General features: G+C 41.6%; 1 protein-coding gene across 3 annotated transcripts in view; it reads right to left on the reverse strand.

The window, feature by feature from the left end:
* Positions 1-22,681, reverse strand: part of LOC138743649 (slit homolog 3 protein-like) — a 726,007-nt gene that overhangs the window by 355,855 nt on the left and 347,471 nt on the right. The gene's annotated exons all lie outside the window — the stretch shown is intronic.

Genomic DNA, 22,681 nt, shown 5'->3' on the forward strand with positions numbered 1-22,681 from the left:
GGACCCACTTTCTGAACCAGACCTTCATTAGCAAACAAACTCCTGCTGTTATGACCTTATTTTCAGTACACTGGGTCTCCTGAATATGCTTAGCAATTGAACCTCATCTCCACACTGTACATCCCTTCACTGGCAGTTTTCAGAATAACCCAACAGAAGAAGTCAGACTTTCTATAATGGTGGGGATCTCGAGGAAGCCCAGATGGATCATTCACTTGGCAATTCTGCCTAAGTATAAATCACCATTGCTTCATCCTTGTCTCATCTCTAAGGAGTGGGCTGTGCTTGGACCCATCCCCTCCCATCAGCCATTGAATTGGCCATCAGCATTCATAACTAGACACAGCGTCAATCTGATCCATATCGTCCCATGTCATGGCCCAACCAGGTTTTCACCTCACACACAAAGCAGATTACGGGTGCTGGAATCTGAAGCTAAATGCACTCAACTGGAGAAACTCAATGGGTAGAGCAACATTAGTGGGAGAAAAGGAATCAATGGCATTTTGAGCTGAAACTCCAAATATTGGCCATGGTCTTCCTCCTATTAATGCTGCTCGACCTGCCAAGCAGTGTGTGTTTAGGTTAGCATCTCAGGTCAGCTAAGGCTGATGCTATTTTTTGCGAGAGGGTGCAGAGAAGATTATCTAAGATGCTGGCATGGATGGAGTGTTTCATTTATGAAGCAAGACTAGAAGGGCTGGGTTTGTTATCCCTGAAGTAGAAGAAATAAAGTGAGAATATAATTGAGACAAATAAAATTATTAGGAATCTTTGGCTTGGCTTCGCAGACGAAGATTTATGGAGGGGTAATGTCCACGTCAGCTGCAGGCTCGTTTGTGGCCGACCTGTCCAATGCGGGACAGGCAGACACGGTTGCAGTGGTTGCAGGGGAAAATTGGTTGGTTGGGGTTGGGTGTTGGGTTTTTCCTCCTTTGTCTTTTGTCAGTGAGGTGGGCTCTGCAGTCTTCTTCAAAGGAGGTTGCTGCCCGCCGAACTTTGAGGCACCAAGATGCACGGTTTGAGGCGATATCAGCCCACTGGTGGTGGTCAATGTGGCAGGCACCAAGAGATTTCTTTAGGCAGTCCTTATACCTCTTCTTTGGTGCACCTCTGTCACGGTGGCCAGTGGAGAGCTCACTAAACTGCAGGAAACCGCTATCCTCCCTTTATAAGCAAATAAAACTAGAGGGCATAGATTTTGCGTAAGTGGTGAAAGATTCAAATGGGCAGTTCTTATCATGGCATTACAGATAGAATGTGGAGGCACAGGACAGATTCACCAGTATGTAGCCAAGACTGAAGAGTATTGGCTATCAAGGAATTCTTTTCTCTGGACTTGATCTAAGTATATAAAATTAAGACATATATAGAATATTTTACCCAGGGTAGAAATGTCAGGTACAAGAAGACATACATTTAAGGTGAGAAGGGAAAGTTTAAAGGAGATATGCAGGGTAAGTTTTTTTTTACACAGAACCTGGAATGCACTGTCAGAGGAAGTGGGAGAAGCACTTAGAAGGCATTTAGGCAGACTCGTGAACAGGCAATGGGATGGAGTGATACAGCCAACGTGTAGGTAGGTGGGATTAGTGTAAACTGGTATCGTGGCCAAGACAGACTTGGTGAGTTGAAGGGCCCTTTCCTTTGTTTGTTCTGAAGGTGGCATTTTCACTTGGGAGTAATGAGTACCTGGTAAACCTTGCTTGAGAACAGCAAAGTTGAGGCAGCATTAAACATTCACCGGCAGCACCCAGATATGAAAGGCTGGCGGCCAAGTGCTGGAAGATGGGATTAATACAGATGGTGCCCACTGGTCAGCACGGATATAGTTGGCCAAATTGTCTTTTCAAAGCGTTAACTCAATAACTCTAACAATCTGTCACCTAAAGTAAAATACAATAGAGTGTACTTACTGCTATATAATGCAGAAATATATCGTATCCACAATATGGATTATGGAATTCCTAATGGAAAGATCACAGTCTGTCTGGGTTGGTAGCAGGCCATCGAGCACCATCACACTGAGCACGTCTGGGTGCTCAACCCCTTCCTGTTCATGCTACTGACCCACGACTGCCTCGCAGATCCAGCTGCAACAAAGTCATCAAGTTTGCAGATGACACAACAGTTATTAGCAACAATGATGAGTCGCAGGGGGTGGAAAATCTTGTGATATGGTGTGAGAGCAACAATGTGGTACGGTTGCTGCAGAGAATGGGATTGGAGGTCAATCCACAGTACCATAAGTATGGCAGAGATGATCACCGGTGTCTCCCTACCCCCTCCCCACTACAACTGACATGATCTACCAGGATTGTTGTCTGAAGAGGGTGTGCAAAAGCATTGAACACTCCTATCACCTCACACATAGGATCTTTCAGCTGCTCATGTCGGGGAAGAGATACAGGGGTATCAAAACCAAACCACCAGGCTGAATTTCCCCATGGGCAGTGGGAATGCTGAACAACTAAAGGAACTGATCACACCAACCATTTGAGACTCTCATATTCATTTTTATTCATGCATATTGTCCTGCATATGTGTGGTTTGGCTGTAATGTGCTGTGTCAGGTTGTGTGCCTGCATGTTTTGCACTGAGGACCGGAGAACACTGTCTCATCACATAGAATTTGTGCTATCTTATGATAATAAACTTGAACTTGATACAGTCAATCACACAGAACAACAAGCCAAACATACGTGTCACTTCAATGGGCGCATCAGGCAAAATGAAGAAAAAGTTTGTCGACCATCACGTCTATTAGGTTAAATTATATAAACTTAGATGAGAACTTTGAATTGCAGTTGTCCAGAGTAAAAAGCCATTCAAATTCATTACCGTTAACTCTGGATAAGAATTTGTGGTAGATCGTAAACTCCTTGCAGAAGTTTCATCTTGCATTGTCAAGATTCTGAGACTTTCTGAGATTTCTTACTCCTGGCTCATTCTCCTTTTCCCTTGAAGAAGGGCTCAGGCCCGAAATGTCCACAATATATCTTTCTGTTTCCTATGGACGCTGATAAGACCAGCTGAGTTCCTCCAGAATTTTAATGTGTTTTTACGACAATCACAGCGTCTGCAGACTTCTGTGTTTCACAAAATTTCTTTCTCTTCCATCATAACCCTGAAAGCATATCCTCAGATAATCCACAAGTCATGTATAGCAGCTTATAAATCAATGTGTGTCTCTTGTTTGGAGTACAGCATTGAGCATAACATATAATATGCTAGACAAGGCATTTGCTATTATATTGCCCATTGAACAATATAACTTCTCGTACACATTTACTGCAACTTCAATTCACACAAAAGAAGTAAGTTGCTAAATTTAAGTACTATTTCAATAAATAATTTAAATGTGATAAATGGACTAAATTCTTGAATGTTCCCTGAGCTTTATATGAAACATTCCCAAGTTCTAGTAGTGTTTCTTCCTGGTTGACAGCTTAATCCCAGAGATTCCCTGGACAGTCAGTGTTGAATTAACTGATCTCAACTGTTTAAGCTCCAAATGATTTTGCAGCATTTTTAAAGAAGGGCCTTATTCCATTCTCACTCAGGTCTGATGCTGTTGGACTGGATTGGTACCTGTACTTGGAAATGGTGTGAAATTCTGATGTACTTTCGATCAGAAATAGGAGGTCATCCAATGGGAGAAAAATATAAGCAGCTAGAAAGGGGATAAGGGATAGTATGAGTGAATAGAGTGGACAGCAGCGGAAATGGGAGGGAAATCAATGACAAGTATTTGACGCTTTTAGGCACTGGACCCTAACAGGAAATACGATCCAATTGCACCTCAGAATGAAATCAAAGAAGTGCATATCAACCCCTCTACGTTCGAAAGAGCCTGAGGAGATCTCACATGTAGATGAATACTATATCAAACTTCTCCAAGTACATTGTAGACCAGCAGTTCTCAACCTTTTTCTTTCCAATCACATCCCACTTTAAGTATTCCTTATGCCATAGATGCTCTGTGATGAGTCAGGGATTGCTGAAGGTGGGATGTGAGTCAAAAGAAAAAGGTTGAGAACCACTGCTTTGGACCTGATTGTTGCTGAAATATTTGGCTTGAGAAAAATTGTCATTGGCCCATCTCCTTTGGAGTTCTGAAACTGTGCACATGACGAGTCCATTAGTGATGATTAAAGCAGTGGTTTGCAAATTTTTTCTTTTCACCCACATCCCACCTTCAGCAATCCCTTACTCATCACAGAGCACCTTTGGGATAGGGATTACTTAAAGTGGGATGTGAGTGGAAAGAAAAAGTTTGAGAACCACTGCTGTAGAAGTACCAACTGCTTGCTTCTCAGCCTGGTTTGGGAATTTGGCAACCCAGGAATGCAGAAAGTTGTAGAAGATTGCCAGGTCAATAACAGGCCCTACCATCCACTGAATGCATCTACTTGAGGTGCTGCCTCAAAAAAAGTAGTCAATACCATAAAGGACTCCCATCACCCTGGCCACAACCTCTTCTAACTGCTATCCTCAAGCACAAGGTACATAAGCTGAAGGACCATCACCTCTAGGTTCAAGAACAGTTTCTTTCCAACATCTATCAGGCACTCGAACCTTTCTTTTCTGCACAAATCAGGGACTGCTTTCACACCACAAAAGGACAGAATGCCCTATGGCTGTCACTGTTTTGCACTAAGATAACTATGAAAAGGTTTTTTTTGTTTATTGTCAACTATTGCAGTTGTTTTCAGTTGTTTTTGTGTTTACCCCACAAGCACCTGTTCAGCTGCAACAAACAAAACTTTTGGTGCATATGCACATTGTACCTGACAATAATTTAATGATGTAGTAATCACAGGTAATCAAACAATTTCAGGATTCAGCAAAAAAACTAAAAGTTGGTAGGGAAAGGTACCTAATGGAAAGCATAAAAATAGATCATGGAGTTATAGTGCAACTCTGATTCGCTGAAATGGTCGGGACCGGGCCTATTTTGGATCAACGGATTTTTTGGGAGAACCAGTCATCTTTTTTTAAAAACAGCCCAGCATCAACAGCAAATCACTTGTAACAGAATTAAAACAACAACAAACACCAAGGGAAGATATTTTAAGCATTAAAATAATGTTTAATTCTCACCAAAAAAAAAATGCTGGCCATTGCCGATCACCGGCACCTCCTCGCTGAGAGCCCAAGGGTCCCGCTCCTTCCCAGGGAGCTTGAGGTCCCCACTGCCGGCAGAAGACTGAGGTCCGCTACTGCCGCACCAGAAGCACGACGTCCCGGTCAGTTTGGCTCCAAAATTTTTTGGATAAGTGAGGACTTCTGATTTGTTTCGAATATCCTCATTTATTCAAAATTTTTAAAGAATATCGGATAACTGAGAATTTCGGAGAATCCAATTTCAGATAATCAGAGTTGTACTGTATATGTAAAGATGAATAATAAATAATGTGGGTCCCTTACAGACAAAAAGAACAGAAATTACAATGGGAAACAGGGATATTGCGATGCACCAAAATGCTCTGTGAATGTTTCAAAAGAAGAAGACATTTTGGATGTAGTCGGGAAAGATGATGAGAGATGAGTTGATGAATAGATGGGGACAGCTTCTTCCCCTCTGCCATCAGATTTCAGAATGGACAATGAACCATAGACATGACCTGTGACAGTATGGGATCCTATCACCACTGTATATATTTACATACAGTGATAGTGATTGGTTGAGAGCCACAGCCACACCTACTGGCAGGTTATAAATGGGTGCTCCTATCCAGACCCAGGTCAGTCTGGATTGGTTGACCTCGATGTAATACACTCCAGTCTTTTCTTAATTAAACCCTTGGTTTGAATTAACAAGTCTTGAACGACGTGCTACACAATCTTCCTCTTATTTTTGGACTTATTAATTTATAGCAATACTTAGAGTGTAATGCCACCACAAAACAATGCATTCATGACCATAAATACTCTAGTCAAAGAACCTTGATCATTGGGTTTTGAAAGCGGATGTGATCATAGATGCACTGGCATAAGCTTCCAAAATTCCACAGATTAATCAGAAAAATAAAAGATTTAAGAGCTGAAAAAATATGCATAGCTGCTTGAATACATTTAGTTCAATATGGGATTCCCAATAACAAAATCCACTTTTCCTTGAGGGAATTTAGAGAGTGCACAGGAACGTGCCAGATTATCATCATATTATCCAAGAGGACATGGTTTGCTGAAACACATCCAGACAATTAAGAAAGCCTTCACCAAATGCAAATAACCAGACAAGCTGCAGAATGATAAAACAACAGGCATTCTTTCCTCGAGGACAGATGCGCATATTAAATGAAGACATCATGCTGAATCATTGTTTGAAACGGTGTGCAGAGTACATATAAAATTCACTGGTGAAATTCTGGAGTAAAGATAAGATCATCCAAAGCATCCACAAGACTGGAAATCAACAAGGGTGAAAAGTGTCAGCATACAATCCATGGCATTGAATCCACTTCCAATATGCACAAGATCTCAATGTGAGAGTACAGATTCTATCACCAATGTGTTTATGTACAGATTGTAATGTAGAATGACTGTGATTGGCTGAGAGTGTAGCCACACCTACTGGCAGGTCTTAAAGGGTTGCTCCTAGCCAGACCAGGTCATTCTGGACTGGTCGACCTACTTGTGATATGCTCCAGTCTTTTAGTTAATAGAAGCCTTGGTTTGGATCAACAAGTCTTTGGTTCTTTGACGTGCTCTACACTCATAAAACAGATGCTATTGACAGCAGGAACAGCATCAGAACAACTGACAAAACAGAGTTTAACCCTTCCAGCCACTAGTAGGACTGAGATCACATTACCAAAATAGTGCATTTGCCCCTCACTGAAAGTAATGATAGGAATGTAATATTTCCAAGCCTGTACATGGGAGACGGCCTTCAAATTTAGAGTAAATTATCCAAGAAGAATAAACATTAATCTTACGTTCTTCCTGAGTAAACCCTGAATCCTTTTATGTCTGGATCTCATCGGGAAGATCCCGCCAAAAGGCTCTATAGCGAGGATAAAGAGAACTGGAGATAATTAACAACCCATAAAAAGAACCAGAGATAATGGAAAAACCAGTTTGCTGGATCTGGATCATGGGAATACTGATGAAATTTGCCCATTAGTAATCACTTTGGCTTTAGGCTCAGAATATAAAGCTTTAATCCAAATTATAAATGTTTGCTGTACCCCAAATTTTTCCAGCACCTGAAATAGAAAAATCCCATTCCAGTCTGTCAAAAACTTTCTTCTGCATCAAACGGCCACAGAAATGCTCAGATCATCTCTTGTATGTTCCAGGTGACGTTATCTGCAGGCTGTCTCTTTGGCACAAAGCCTGCTTGATCTACATTAGTTAATTTTGGCACATACTTTGCCAATCTTTTTGCCAAGGCTTTGGCAATAATTTTTTTGTCCAAATTCAGTAATGATATGGGACTATAAGATGACGGTTCAATAGATCCCGATTTGCTGATGATGGACTGATGTATCTGACGGAGCCAGCAAGCTCATGACAAAAGCTGCAATCTACACTGGAGGATTGTGGAATAGTTTTCGGTTATAAAGTCAATTGGGATAAAAGCAAAATTCTGCCACTTACGGGAGGGAATTATAATCAAATTCAGAGAAATTCACAATTTAAGTGGCCGCTAAATAGCTTAGGGTTAAAGGTAGACAGTAACTTACAGAATTTATATAAGTTGAGCTATCTTCCCTTGCTTAAGAGAATTGGGGAAGACCTTGGTGAATGGATGAATCTCCCAATAACTCCTGTTGCAGGGACAATTGTATAAAAATGAATGTGTTGCCAAGAGCCCAATATCTCTTCCAGACATTACTGATTCCATTACCTCAGAAGTTTTTTCAAGACTTAAACAAAAGCATCAGGAAATTTCTCTGAAAGGATAAGCCACCCAGAGTCTCTATCGATAAATTATTATGGGATTATGAGATGGGAGGTTTGAAGCTCCCAGACTTCACAAAATATTATTGGGCAGCTCAAATGAAGTTTGTCACCTCCCTCTTTGATAGGGGAGACAAGCCTTCTTGGGCAAAAATAGAGCTGCATATGGTTGAAGAGAGGATAGGAGAAGATTTTATAAATAAATGGAATTCAAAAATAATTTCAGGTGTAAATGAAGCCCTCTTATTAAAACCTATAATTAATATTTGGAATAAATAACTTATCAAATCAGGACTAAAGCTCATCTCCTAAAACATGTCTAGCTCAAAATAGGTTTATTCCTTTAACAATGGACGATAAAATCTTGGACACACCTGGTCCCAAAGAGGGATCAGGTGTATCGAAGATTGTTATGAGCAGGAGGAATTAATGTCATTTGATCAATTGAAAACCAAATATGGTGTAACTAATAATACTATCTCCTGCTATTTTCAGTTATGATCTTATTTAAGGGACAAATTGGACCCAATGATGACCTCACCACAGTCCAGTGAAGTAGACTCCTTGGTTCGAAAGGGGACAACAAAGAAATTTATTTCAAAAGCATATTTCCAACTTTAAATAGGTTCCCCAAAACAGGGGTAAATTTAGACAAAAGTGGGAGACAGTTTTGGGTACACTGATTGAAGAAAAAAGATTGTCCGACTTATGTCGGGACAGCCCGACCAATACTAGTAATGTAAGGCATTGATTGACACAATACAATATTTTCCACCAACTATATCTTACATGGGAAAAATGACACAAATTAAAATCAGAAATATTAGATCAATGTTTTAGATGCGGTGAAGAAACAGGAACCTTTTACATTCAACCTGGTTATGTTCCAAGATGAGGCCTTTCTGGGAAGATTTGGGAAATCTTCCAAGATTCGATTTATACAGATACCGGAATTATTTATATCAGGAAATAAAGCAGATGTAAGGCTTAAAAAGAGACTGTTGAAACACCAGTTAGAATTTGTAAAGATCGCATTGGTGGTGGCCAGGAATTGTACGGCTGTAACCTGGAAATCTGATTCCCATCCGGATATGACTCATTGGAAAACAGAAATATATGCTTGTGTTCCCCTGGAGAAAATAACTGATAACCTTTGGAAAAAATACAACGTTTTTCTAAAAATTTGGAGTCCATATCTTCAACACATAGGTGTAGATTCTTAATGATGAATCCAATGAAACCATTTTTCTTCAATTCTATTGACTATTTCTCTCCTTTTATCGCCCTTGGTGGATGGGAAGGGGTGAGGCCTTGTTCTTCTTTTTCTTACTCAAATTCAACATCAAAAGATAAAATTATGTTTCTTTTAAGTAATTAATGCATTTCATGTTTTCATGTTGATTTGAAAATATAAATAAAATAATTTTTAAAAACATTAAAATAAATAGCAGTGTCAGATTATTCCAAGATAAAGGGAAAATATTTTTAGACATATAATATTTGTATATCAGCCATTAGGATATAATACTCTCTATGAATATAAATACATTGTATTAATCGGCAAGCATGGAACTGCAAGAGTAAGCCATCATTGAATCACAGAACTCTAATAATCACACAGCACCTCCGAAAAGAATGATTACACCAGTACCACATGTGTGGGAGGGAGAAGGAAACACAAAAGTAAAGTTTGTCAATGAGCAAAAAAGCCTAAAGTGTGAGCACGATTGAAATTTGAGGTCAGACACATTCAATCCCCTGGCTTGATTCCATTTTTACTCCTTACATGAATTTATAATTGGAGGTATGATTGCTCGTGAAGATAATTCTGCCCGTTAAAGTGCACAATGCAGATAGGCAAGCAACAATGAGCAAAAAAAAAGCCGTAAGTGAACAAGGAATGTTGCGCTTATTTTCACCAGCATCTCTGGGAACCATGCATCAAACAAGCAAATACTGGTTGTCACTCCTCAGGATGGCAATCTTGCTTGCAGGCAGTCACGGAAAATGCAATGAATATAACTGAGTGACAATCTGTCACATTACAAACTCAATCTCTTAATAAATAAACCTAACATCGACTGTCTCAACACATTGCAACACTGTGTCAGATCAGACTAAACGTTTAAACAGTGACTGGGACGTAATCCTCATCTTTGAATGGATGCCTAACCCTAACACTAACCTGAACCCTAAGAAGAAAGCCCCATTCTCTGGATTCTAAGAGGAATTAACCCTTTCAACAGGAGATGGGTCTAACCTATACTAAACTAAGTAAGAGAGGGAGCGACTCCTACAGTACCGCATACTTTCCCTAATCTCTCTGGGGAAAAATGATTAAAATAATTCTAAAAGCAAATGGAGCTTCGTTTCTAACTTTAGGGGTTATCAATGAAGATAATTCTTAGCTGAAATGCTCTGCTGTTCTGCATTCTTCCTGTTCTCATATTGAATTAGTCATGTTTCCCAATGACATACAAGGAGGCCATTCATCCCATCAAATCCATGCTAATAGACCGCAACCATCCCCATTTCCTCACTTTCATAATCTATTTTCCTTCACCTGCTCACTGACACTGTCCTGACTCTGCCTGTATTTAATGTCTTGGTAGCCAATTAAACAGCCAACCAGCACACCTCCGGAATGTGGGAGGAAGCCGTGAAATGGGAGAAAATACAAACTCCACGCCGACAGCATTGGAGGTCAGGATCAAAGGTGGATTGCTCCCCCTCCCCACCTCCATCCATGTGCACTCCTCCTACCTTCCATTAGCAACCTTCTCCTCAACAGCAAACACCCCGTGTTTGGACTTCACACCATCAGCCTCTTCAAATTTCCTTAAAATATCTTCAACCTACCTCTGGTGAAGATTCTAAATATTTCCTTATGTAACTCAGATATAGATTTTGTTTAATTGCTTTTGGAATGTTTTTACATTCCAGGCATTGTTTAAGTGCTGTTTTCTCCACTGCAAATACTGGCTGTGATTGAGAGTTAAGGCAACACCTGACTGGGTTGGGTTGTCCCCACAGACGCTTTCAACAGCCCCCATTGTCAATGGTCGTGACATCTGAGGAAAATAGCAGAGCAAGTATAAGAGTTGCCTGGGTTAACCATGTTGTACCAATACGTGGTGCAAATAAAACATTACCTGAGGGAAATAATAAGACCCAATCTACTGTTAGTGATGCATCTGTGTAATATTCCAGGAAGATCTGGTTGCTGGTTACAAGCTGAGTAAGGGAAGCAACTGAGCTACTTTCAAGAGTTAAAACACAAAGATCTGCTGTCACTGTGATTAAAGTAAACACACACAAAGCTGGAGAAACTCAACAGGTCAAGCAGTGTCCTTTATATTGCAAAGGTAAAAATAAATGCATAGCCAATGCTTTGGGCTCAACTAAAATGTTGGTGATGCATTTGCACCTTTGCTATATAAAGGACACTGATTGACCTGCTGAGTTTCTCTAGCTTTTTGTATTTACTTGAGCTACTTTCAACTTGGGAGATCAGCAGGGCCGGGGCCATAACTGCCTTAACCTATTTCATTGCACATTCTGTGATGAATTACATGTCAACAAAGCCTTCAAGCATCCTGAGACCCCCTAATGCAGGAAAATATTAATTTCGGATTAATGCTCAGTGGGGTGCCTTTGTCGACAGTAATGGAAATTCCAAGTGGAATCATTTTGATTTTACAACTTCATGCTCGTTTATCAGTTACTTCCTTTGCCAAACTATATCTATAGTTTCAATGACAAATTAATCTGAAATCCTCAGCAATTCTAATTAAGTCTCCATTTCCATCTCCGCAACCTCATCTGACTGTATTACTGATTTGGGTCAATGTTGTTCAAGCTCTCTTACTTGACCACTGTAAGAAGCTCCTGGCCAGCATCCCTTGGTCTATCCTCTAAGTATGTGGCCATGATCTCTGATCAAGAGAGGAAGGAACTGCAGATGTTAGTAAATGATCTCAGAAAATCCCTCTTCTCTGTTGTCTCTACCCACATCTCCTGCTGCCTAGGAAAGGTAATCAATATAGTGAAAGACCCATCACACCCCAGACCCACTTTTTTCTCCCTCATCCACATCAGTGAGAAAGCTCAAGAGTAGGAACGCATGCACCGGTTCACTTAAAGATAACATCTTACCTGCAGTCATCAGGCTCCTGAATGAACCTCACAGCAGTATTTATCATGCTGCCCTTACTTGGTACTAATTAATCTTTCTCTTCATTGGAACTCTATACACTGAAAATTATGTCCTTTACACAGCTGTATGAATGCCAGTGATGTTAGATAGTGTGTTAGACTTCTGGTCTTCTCCATGGATTGTCACCTTGTGAGTAGATGCTTATGTGGCTCAGACGTCCCAAGAGCGATGCCGTCTGGAGCAGTGCTCCTGGTGGGGCCACCCATGGTGGTAAGGTTGAGGGTGAGGTCCCTGATGAAGAACAATCGAACCAAGACATCAACAGTTGAATAGGCGGACAAAGTTACTCTGAACTCGATGGCTGTGAAGGCAGACAAAGGCTGCAATGAATCCATCAGCTCCAATCATCGTAGTTTTCAAGCCATTGAAATTGGTTGATTTGTGAAGTATTGTGTGCTTCTTGGAGTGCAACATCAAGTACACATTAAACAAATACACGCACAGGCGTCTTTGCTCTGTGGACCAACGAATGAAGGCCATCATCCACGACTATGAGGGATAGCCACGACGTTAGACTACTGGCTGAACTCTTCTCATTGTATGAGGTATAATGTAAAAAACTCCTTCATTGGATGAAGCCCGCGTGTGGCTCAGCATATTTTTCTTCATTAGAATTTCTATTTAAATTGAAGTAGGAGGTGGGGGCGTCTATCCCAAAGTGGCTTTGGCAAAATTTATTTTCATGCAGATTTACTGATATATCACCTCTCTGGTGAATCCCAAACAGGCACCAGAATATCACTAGGCAACTGTGTCTATGATTCTCCAGCAGAATCTTCCTACACGGCCACAGTGCTAAGCGAACCTTGTACTGTCATCGAGGTGGCTCCAGTACTAATGAAATTATTGACAACCACCTTATGGATTGTGCATTGTCCAAGAAGGCCTGGAAAAGGTTACAGAAGTCCATATCAAGGTCCACCTTCAGCAGTTGCACAACAAGGGACTCTCTGAGCAGCAGTCTATTCCCAGGGACAGATTCTGATGCAAAATGGCTCTGGAAGATCATAAGTGCAGTGGAACAAGCCCTTTAGTCGACCCAACATTTATTGGGTGTCCAGCTTAAGGAGATGTTATTCAGTGAATGCTGCTAACTCTCACATTCTAGGGTGCAGGATTATGTTCTGAAGGTCAGTCAGTTCAGCCATTGCAAAGTCTCTCTGAGGAAGGGCCAAAATCTAGTGCATTAGTGCCTCATGCTCCTGGGCAGGAGTGAGGACCTTGGCCTCCTGGAAGGAACTGGGATCCAGGGCTCTACAAATCGTTTGACCCCAAAAGTTCAATTGACAACCCCCCTCACCCCACACTGGCATTTATTTACGCCCTTTTGACCCCACTGACATTTTTAAGACCCCTTGGATAGTCCCAATGACCTCCAGGGGCTGATATCGACCAATTGGGAGACACTAGACCCTAGTGTCTGCAGGTTTTCTTGGTTAACTGGATTGATGAGAGGTTATGACAAGGAACATGACTTGTTTTCCCATTGGAAAAGCCACTTCAGGATCACTGTAGCCATATGTCTCAAGGTCTTTTCCCCAGAGAAAACACATACCCCAATGACATTGACAGCATTGACCCAGAAATTTGTTATTCTTAACTTGATTTCTGAGGGTTGGATTTATTTCTCAAGTTCAAGTGTAATTTATTATATACAATCAGACAAAACAGCATTTGTCTGTACCACGGTGCACACACATCAGAATCACATATATCCATAAAGAGATAGTATAAGACTAATGTATGTAAGTATTTTGCAAGAATGAATTTGTTTCATTTGCAAGAGACCCAAGGTTACAGTATTCTGTTCATCAGTCTCACAACCTGCGAGAAGTAGTTCTGATTTTGCTGCTTCAGTACCTTCTTCCTGATGGTTAGTAGGTCAAAGATATTGTGAAAAGTCTGGTAAGGGTCCTCAACAACCAATGCTCCTGGTGAAAGTCATCAATAGAGGAAGGGCAGACCCAGTGATCTCAGAATCAGGATATATTGCCATGAACGAGTCATGAAATTCGGAGTTTGCTGCAGCATCACGGTGCAAACATTCCTATTATAACTATCTCATAACATTACTATGAAAAAATATTTAAATAACAGGGCATAAGAAGTAAGGCAGTATCTTTGGTTCATTGATCATTCAGGAATCTGATGGCAACGGGAAAGAAGCTGTCCTTGTGCTGCTGAGTGGCTGTCTTTCGGCTCCTGTACCATTTTCCTGATGGTAGCAGAATGAAGAGGGCCTGGCCTGGGTGGAGGGGGTCTTTGAGGATAGAGGCTGATTTATTAAGACACAGCCTCATGTAGATGTCCTTGATGGAGTGAAGTCTTGTGTCTGTGATGGTACAGGCAGAGTTAACAATTCTCTGCAGTTTATTCTTGTCCTGAGAGTTGGCAACTCCATAATAGACAATGATGCAATCAGCCAGAATGCTCTCCATGGTACACCTGTAGAAGTTTACGAGAGTCTTCAGTGACATACCGAACCTCCTCCGACACCTCACAAAGTATAGCCATGGCGAGCCTTCTTTGTGACTGCATCAACATGGAGGCTCCAGGACAGATCCTCAGAGATGTTGACACTAAGGAATATGAAGTTCTTGACCCTCTCCACTACTGAACCTCAATGAGGACTGGGTTATGTTCCCCTGACTTCCTCCTGGAGTCTGTCTTCTTGGTCGTTTTGATGATCTTCTGTATTGACTTCCCATCTAATGATTTGCAACTACTGTCCAACACAGTGATGCAGCTAGACAGGACCTTCTTAATCATGTTCCTGTACTCCTATAGAGTAGCCTTGACCTCTTTAATCTCTTTAAGAAGTGTAGGCACTGCTGCACCTTCCTGACTAATGAAGAGGTGTTGTGGTTCCAAGATAGGTTCTCATCCAAATTCCATGGTCAGTCTTACATGCATTCCATGAACAAGTTTCCAATCAAGTGTTCCATGGTCCCAAAATGTTCGTAGTAGAAATAGGAAGGGTCTCTGATGGAAACTGTGCGGATTGAGTGACTGGTATTAAAGTAACTACTGCAACTAGTTTGTTAAAAGGTCTATAAGCAAGCAAAGAGCTACTGTGTATAGAAAGTAATTTGAATATAAGGTAATTTCACACCACCCCCCCCCCCCCCCACACCATCACCATGAACTTCAACTCCAAAGCATCCACAACTTACAAATTAGACATCCCTATTCGCCTCAAAGATTAACCTCCTTGTTTCTTCGTGTTGAGAATTGCAGTTTGGATTACATGGAAAAATTCAGACATACATTCCTTTAAGTTATATTCCATTTTACATTAAGAAATATACAGAGGTGTAGGATCAGATCCAGCTGGAACAACACCTCCCCCCCCCATTCTACACCCCCACCCCTCACTATCTAGACTCAGTGCCTGCAATCCTGTTTCCCCAAATGACCCTCTTGTGGGCTACCAAAGGACGCTCTCCACTTGAGAGTTTCTATGAGGCAGAGGAGTCTCTGAGTAGCAACTGGACCTCAGCTGATGAATCTGTTGCCCCTTTCACACTTGCCAGTGATCCCAGATATCGAACGCCAATCGGTCTTTTTTAGAGTGGCAAGTGTGAAAACAAAATCTGCTCAACGCCGGCGTCAGGTGACATAATTTCACGCTGGGGATTGCCAGCCTCGGCCCCGTACAATCCCCGGCGTCCACAGTGAGATCAGGCAAGTGCGAAACAGGCAATTGCATTGCAGGCACTTCCTATTAAAGGTAGAACAGACCAAATGCCGGGGATAAACACTTGCAAGTGTGAAAACGTTCAGTCCTGGATAGGGGTGGTCCAGTGTGAAAGGCCAAACCCTCATTCCTATCCCAGGACACTGAACGGCCGATTTAGTGGGATGCAAGTGTGAAAGGGGTTTATGAGACCCCACTATTTGATTACTCTTTTCAGCTTTAGACATGTCTTTGATATTGCGACATTTAAAAATTATTCAGTTAAATAACTGCAGGACATTTTGTATTTTAAAAATAATAATCAATGTAAAAAACATTAAAATATTAACATATAATTAAAAGCAACAAAATAAAATGAAGGATTTCAAATGTTACTTTCTTTCACAGACTCAGTGATCCATTCCAATGAATGGATTTTGCTCCAAACGTCAGGTTACCAACGTAGAGCATGGGTCACGGAATGTGGGAAGGGAGAAGGGGGCTTTTGGCAAGTGTGAAAAGCAGCAAAGAGAAATGTCAGTGTTCTTGGATGCACTGATGATCTTAATGACCAGTCTAGAAGATGATTGGCATTTGGCTTCCAGCTCATCTCATGCCTCCATGTCAATACAATCACAAAGACTCTCGAAAACATCCACAGATGTACCATGATGAGCATTCTGGCTTATTGCATCACTATCTAATATGGAGGCGCCAACACTCAGGACAAGAAGAAACTCCAGAGGGTTGTTAACTAGCCTGAAACATCATGGACATCAGACTTCACTCCATCGAGGAGCTCTTCTAGAGGTGGTGCCTTAAAAAAACAGCCTCTATCCTTAAGGACTCCCAGCACCCAGGCCACACCCACTTCACTCGGCTACCATTGGGAAAAAGGTACAGGAGTCTAAAGATGAGCACTCAGTGGCACAAGGACAGCTTCTTCTCCACTGCCAGCAGATTCCTGAATAATTAATGAACCAAAGACACTGCCTCACTTTGACTACTTGTGCACAATTTTTATTTATTGTTGCAAGGTGGTTTATATGAATGTTTGTACCGTGATGCTGCAACAACACAACAAATTTTTGTGCCTTGTTTTCAACAATAAATTCTGATTCACAGTTCAATCAGGGCCTGGACCAAGCATGGAGGGGGGGCATTCACGGGCATTGCCCCCCCCATGAGGTATTGTGACCTCCCCCCCACCACTAGTGTTATTAGTGTCACCACTCTCCACACGATATAAGCGATGTGCTTGTCTGTTATGTTGGAGAGAGGGGGAAGTGTGACCGCCCCCCCCCCCCACTAAGCGAGGGCTTGAACATCAGATTGTGCCCGTTGCAGTTACCCTAATGGCTTCACCAATTCGACTTGTTCTGACACCGACCCTGGGTTCAATGCAATCGCACGCATCTGAGCAACAAATGACTGACAGGCAGCAGTTCCCGACGGAAGCACCAGCCTCCTTTTCCATCTGAACAATTTCCTACTGAGCAATATTTGAGTTGAAATCTCCCTCCATCCTCCAGAATCATTACTCATTCTATTAGTCTCTTGCTGGTACAACTTGACTGGGCAGCTTCTGCTTTTAAACTCACTACCTGTTCTTGAACTGCAGATGGAAAAGTTCAGACAAAGTGGCACACTTAAATATTACCTCCCCAACAGCGTGGCTGAAGGCAGTCCCAATCGCAGAATACATTGCAGCGATTCATCAAGGTTTCCTCGAAATGACTAGCTCACCTATGAAGATGTACCAAGCTTAAAGGTGAAAGAGAATGCCAGCCAAATCCTCCGTCACATGCCTCACTCAGAAACGTGTCATCATTATTGTAGAACCTAAAGTTCTGGACCTACCTTCCTAACTGATTAGTATTACAATTGCTTGCCGCAGTTCGAGTGAACAGTTTACACCTCACAAGTGCAAATGGAATATTTTATTTCCTTAAGAAGGCCATTCGGGTCTTTGTCAGTTTTCAAAGCACTTCCCTCAGTCCTATTCTTACATTTTAAATTTAGATTGTTTGAAACATTTTTAAATATTAATTTAGACTTGCAGGCCCTTCCAGCCAATTAATTGGTGCCGCTGCCCAATTACACCCAATTGACCTACAATACTGGTACATTTTTTTTGAAGGGTGGGAGGAAAGCAGAGCAGCTGGAAGAAACTCATGCAGGCATGGGGAGAAGGTACCAAGTCCTTACAGACAGCGGTAGATTCGCTGGCAATGAAACAGCAATGCACTACGCACTGTCCATCGATTCCTCGATTAATTCCCCGTAATTGTTCTCATTCATATCCTTCAATCTCCTATCACCCACAGTCGCACGGTTGGCACAGCGGTTAGCACAACACTTTTAGAGCACCAGCAATCGGGACAAAGGTTTGAATCCCACACTGTCTGTAAGGAGTTTGCATGTTCTCCCCGTGTCTGCGTGGGTTTTCCCTGGGGGCTCAGGTTTCCTCCCACAATTTGAAACGTAGGTTAATTGGGTGTAAATTGGGTGGCACAGGCTCATGGGACAAAATGGCTTGTTACCATGCTGTATGTCTAAATTTAAATTTAACATTTAAATTTAAACCATCAGGAGCCATTTATGGTAAGCAATTAACTCAGTACATGGATGTGGCTGGAAACCGAAGCATCTGAGAGAAATCCTGGAACTCCCTACCTAACACCATAAGGATTGTAAAAACACAAAGCTGGAAAAACTCAGCAGGTCACACAGTGTCCTTTCTCTTCTTTGGCTTGGCTTCGCGGACGAAGATTTATGGAGGGGTAAATGTCCACGTCAGCTGCAGGCTCGTTTGTGGCTGAGAAGTCCGATGCGGGACAGGCAGACACGGTTGCAGCGGTTGCAGGGGAAAATTGGTTGGTTGGGGTTGGGTGTTGGGTTTTTCCTCCTTTGTCTTTTGTCAGTGAGGTGGGCTCTGCGGTCTTCTTCAAAGGAGGTTGCTGCCCGCCGAACTGTGAGGCGCCAAGGTAAAAAATATATAACATACATTTAGGGCTTGAGCCCTTCAGCACAGTATGGAAAAATGTTGGCAGACATCTGAAAAAAAGAATAGAGGGGAGGTGAGGTTGTTAAGGCAGGGGGTGAGAGGTGGAGAAGGGAGGGAGAGGGGAGCAGCGATCAAGGGGAGGAGGTATGGCTGGGTGAATAGCGAGGGAAGGAGACAAGAGCTGGAAAGGGGAAGAAAAGGGGAGAGAGGAGAGCAGGTTAGCAGAAACACAAAAATCTGTAGACACTGTGGATAAACGTCATTGTGCTTTTACTTCAACCATGGTGACTACAGATTTTTGAATTTTACCATAAGGCCATGGAGACCATCCACCACCTGTGAACCTGCCACTCTCCATGCCTCAACAATTAGACCAGCAGACCTTGCTATGTTTATTCCTGCCTCCAGAAGGGGTTGTTGGTTTGCACCTTACTAATGGGTGTTTGTCAGTCTGCAGTTAGACAACAATGGATCTCTGCAAAGGTTGTCCTTCATATGATTTAACACTCAGATAAATCCAAGAATTCATGATTCTCCAACAGGTCTTGACATCTGTCGATTGATATGTAAATAATAGCTTCTGAAAATGCAGACCGGAGAAAATTTAGCTGGATGAACCAATGCCTATACTTCGCAAAGATTATCACTGCATCCATCAACCTCAGTACTTCATCAAGTGAGCCAAACAGTTATCGGTCAAATATAGTGAAAATAGACCTTGCATTTGTGTATTAATGTAGAAAAACTTCCCAAGGTAATTCTCAGGACAAGCCTGATGCTGAGCTATAGATCACTCAGGTTGGATCAATTGCCGAGAATTTTTTTCCTAGTCAGGGGATGATTTGTATCTGTAATAAGCTACGAGAATAAAAGCTCTGGAAATGGGAGTAATTATGAGGTTCAAAAGGCATCTGGAAGGATAGTTTGATAATAAGACCCTTGAAGAATGTTGACCAAATGCAGGCATGTGGGATTAGCTCAAAAATGCCATCTTGGCTGGGATGGAGAGTTGGGCTGAAGTTTGTTCCATTCTGGGATGGGTGAATGAATCTGGGATCTTCTTGTTCTGCTATTCCAAGAGCAATTGGGAAATTAACACGTATTTTATAAGCAATGATTATAAAAATATACTTGTGTTGTTTGAAAAAAACACCAGGGTTTTGGACAACTTAGTTGGCATTCTGTACTATGATCTGGTAACTGTTTAAGCCATTAAAGTTGCACAATCTAATCTCTTGCCTTTAGGAAGCCAAAGAAAACAATAAGTGTAGAAAAACTAATTTCAGTCCTGAACAGCTGTGGCAACTAATCATGTGACAAGCAAGAAGGGCACAAAGTTGGTACTCATGAATGCTTCCATCCTGCTCTGAGTCTATGATCGCTTCCTCCAGAGAACCTTAACATTGCTTCTTCTGCAGCTGAAGCCAGTCATTAAAACAAAATGTCAAACAAATGTAAGAGAGAGAAAAAAAGAACACTGAGGTTCAAAAGCTAGGCATTGCATTAGAGAAAGTCTTTTGGTATAACAAGCCCATTGCTTCAATGGGCCATAATTTGGTCTAGCTTGGCCTCTGGCCAATCTATTGAACCTCTCTGGGGGTTGAATACCCTGTATCTTTCTCTCAGCAACTCACTACACAGTTTTATATTCAGAAATAATTTAATCTTAAGTTGTAGTGTTTTAGTTACAGGCTTTGGAAGACTTTTAGCACAGAATTTAATTCCCTCTCCAATCAAAACACTTATTTAAAATTGGATTTGATTTTTAATCTTGTAAAAGTAATATTTTGGTTCTTATTTTGTTAGGATTTTTTTGTTTTAAAATTATCAGAGATTATTTTATTTTTCACAAGCCTCCCAGATATGTTAAGAAGTAATAAACCAGATCTTGAACAGCTGGGACTTTATTCAACATCTGTTTTAAAAACGTGGCCCACTAATCACATCGTTTAGACACAGTTTTTCTTGCAATCTGGCCTTTTTGCTGACCTTTCTCTTGCTTTCACTGCAGGGAAATTGAACTGCAGTCTCCAGAGCAGTGCTCTTCGGTGAGCCAATGGCAGCACGCGTCAATCCTGTGTGCAAGGCCCTGTGGGTATTGGGGGCCTGAGAATGGCCAGGATCAGGAGGTGGTTGTGGTTGCATGGTGAGGAATGGGGCATGTCTGCAGCCGAGGGTTGGAGCATTGAAGGGATTGGGAGACAGGGGTTGGTGTGCAGCTAGGTTCAGGAGCCGGAGGACAAGAGCATGGCCAGGAATCAATGCACAGAGATGAACTTGTGTACTTTAAAAAATATATATTATTATGATGTTCCGAACATTATAATGTTCAACAGAATAAGAAGTATCAGATCCAGTCTGATCACTTGCTCCGATACCCATAAGAGTTAATGACCTCAACATTTTTCTCTTCCTTATAATTATTCTCTTGTTGACCATAAGAGATCCAATATTTATTGTCCCTCAACATCACACTCAAAACATTGGCAAATGGTTTTCTCTCTCAGTGCTCTCCTTTCATATATTATCTTCATCATTCATCAACTTCTTGGCCAGAGGTTGCACTTTTTCAAAATCTTCCCAATTTTTATGATTATGATTTCCTAATATTACCAACGCTGCCGTTCAGTTTATCTTTTGCTTCAGTATATTCCATTTTATTTCATTCTGATGTGTGTTAATTAAGAATAATTAATTGGGTGTCAAAACATTTGCTTGTCATCAGGATGCAAAATAGAGAGAGACGTAAGAGAAAATATAATTGGACTTTGATAAAGATAATGTGAAGGGAAATTAGAACAACTGCAAGGGCTGAGTAAGAGAGAGGGAAGAATATGATTGGACAGATCTCAATAAAGAAAATAGATGGACACAGGCAAAGATGGTGAAAGGCAAAAAAAAGATTTGTGCATGCCCACTCATGCCTTGAAGGGCAATGACACAAAGGGAGACACATCCACAAGGCCAAAAATTGTTGAGGAAGACAGATGGGCAGGGACTGCACACATGGATCAGAAACAGCGAAGATTAGAGAACAGATTCAGAGAGCGACACTAACTCACATGCCCTGGCCCATCAAAGGGGAGAGGAGAGAAAACAAAGGAAAGATGTAGAGAGAGTGAGGCAAAGAACAAAAGGCAATGAGGGTGCTTAGACAGATGGTGAGGCAGAGGAATTGGGAAAGAGAAACCTTTATGGCGACATGGTTGGCGCAATGCCTGCCATTGGGACCGAGGTTCAAATCCGTGCTCCCCGTAAGGCGTTTGTACGTTCTCACTGTGCCTGTGTGGGTATTCCCTGGGGGCTCCTGTTTCCTCCCACCATTTGAAATTTACCGGGGGTGTAGGTTAAATGGGCGGCATGGGCTCGTGGGTCGAAATGGCCTGTTACCGTGCTGTGGTCTAATTTTTTTTTTAAATCGAGCAAAATTGTACTCATGAGGCATTGGGATAGATTAATAGAAAATAAAACAGGCAACAAAAGGAAAGTCTTGCTAAAGAGGATGAAAAAAGATGGAGAGAATGAAAGAGAAAGAAAATGAGAGAAGGGGAAATGTGAAAGAGGAAAAGAGAGCAAAGAAACTAGAATGAGCCATGGAGACGAGGGGGAATGTAAAATAAAAGATGGGGGGGTTTGGATGAGGGTGGGTATGAGCAACATTAGTGAGAGTTGGAGTGGAAGAGAACAGGACAGTAAACTCAAGTGATAAACAGGAGAGATCAATTGATAAACAGAAATAGAGTCAAATATAATTAGGAAGAGATAAAATTAATGAGTCTGGCCAAAATATAATGTAGAGAGGAATGGGCAAGCATCAAAAGAAAGAGGCCAAGAAATGACAAAGAACAGGAAATGACTGCATGGAGAGAAG

Source organism: Narcine bancroftii, chromosome 9, assembly GCF_036971445.1.
Source record: "Narcine bancroftii isolate sNarBan1 chromosome 9, sNarBan1.hap1, whole genome shotgun sequence".
Classification (NCBI taxonomy): Eukaryota; Metazoa; Chordata; class Chondrichthyes; order Torpediniformes; family Narcinidae; genus Narcine; species Narcine bancroftii.